We start from the raw sequence: 1679 nt of genomic DNA, 5'->3' as shown, positions 1-1679 counted from the left end.
CTCTTCGTGTTGACGGAACTGGGGTGCACGGTAGCCAGCTCGGCCCGGCAAAGACAGACCTTTCCAGGGCGTGCCCTCACTTGTCGCTTGGCCTTGGCCAGGTCACATCACCTCCCCGAGACTCTTTTACTGGTCCTGGGGGGCGGGGACAATAACTGTCAGCCCGTGGGATGGCCGAAACGACAACACTTGTGACCTGGTCTGGGGCCTGCCACTCACACTCCATCAGCTCAACCTCCTGTGGGAAGGATGAACTTGGAGTCTGAAGGGCTCTCACTGGTCACTAACTGGCAATGTGTTTCTTCTACCTCTTCATTTTCCAGGTTTTTTAAAAATATTTTATTTATTTATTTGAGTGAGAGAGAACAAGCAGGGGGAGAGGCAGAAGGAGAGGGAGAAGCAGACCCCCCGCTGAGCAGGGAGCCCGATGCGGGACTCGATCCCAGGACCCTGGGATCATGACCTGAGCTGAAGGCAGACGCTTCACTGACTGAGCCACCCAGGTGCCCCTATTTTCCAGTTTTCTTATCGGCAATATAGCAATCGTCCCAGGAAGGTCTCAGGGATAAACCGAGGCACGTCAGCAAAGAGCACCAGTGCCTTCTACTGCAGAGCTCATTTTGGGCATCATGGAGGGGGAGGGTGTGGGGATGGAGTTGCTGGTCCGGGTGCCCATGGCTTGTGGACGACAGAGTGTGAATATGAACTTGGGCCCCTTTGAACCGGGCCCACTGTCGTCGTGAGATCCGATTTTCTAGGGAGTGGAGCCCACAGATGCCCTGGGGCCTGAAGACAGCATCCCCCACCCCGAGCTGCCAGAGCCACGGTCCTGGCACCGAAGCTGGGACTCACAAAACTGCAACGATGCAGCCATGCACACGCTCAGCATTGAGCTCAGAGCGAACGCCACAGAGCGGGTTTGTTCTCTGCCGCTGCTGTGTGGAGTCGGGGCCACGGGGCTCAGCTGGGCCTTCGTGCAGGGTCTCACCAGCCGGTGCCAACATGTGGGTCAGTGGCACCACTTTCCGGAGGCTCCAGGCGTGGGTCCCCTTCCAGGCTCGCTCGTGTGGGCAGAGCACAGTTCCTTGTGGTCCGGGAATGGAGACCCTGTCCCTTTGCTGTTTGTCAGCCGAGGGCTGCTCTCGGCCTCTCCCTGCCTGCATCGCATGGCTTGGGGGCAAAGCTGGTGGTGGAGAATGGGCCGAGCTCTGCTCTCATTTCAAATCCATCCCTTCCGCCCTGCGTCTCCTCCTCTTCTCCAGGAGGCTGGAGATGGTTCTCTGTGGCAGGGGCTGCGGGATTAGGTGAGGCTAACCTGGAAAATCCGGGATGATCTGCCGATTTTAAGGTACAGAACCTTAATTACATCTGCAAAACCCCTCTGCAGCACATTTGTAGTTTTTTTGGGATCAGGGTGTGGGTTTCTATGGGAGAAACTTTATTCTGTCTCGGTGAGGAGGGGAAGGTGACGACACATACAGTCTCGGAGGATGAAACAGGGCATTTGGAGGAGAGGGTTAGACATGAGGAGGCTGATCCAGGCAGTGAAATGACATCACAGAATTGACAAAGGTTTAGCCAGAGGGTTTAAGCAGGAACATCCACTTTATTAGATTCTCCTTATAGACAATGGGCCCACATCGTCCCAGGCAGGCTTCGGAGAGCCTGGATGGCTCCGT

Source organism: Zalophus californianus, chromosome 12 (assembly GCF_009762305.2).
Source record: "Zalophus californianus isolate mZalCal1 chromosome 12, mZalCal1.pri.v2, whole genome shotgun sequence".
NCBI lineage: Eukaryota > Metazoa > Chordata > Mammalia > Carnivora > Otariidae > Zalophus > Zalophus californianus.
This window is presented reverse-complemented; position numbering follows the sequence as displayed.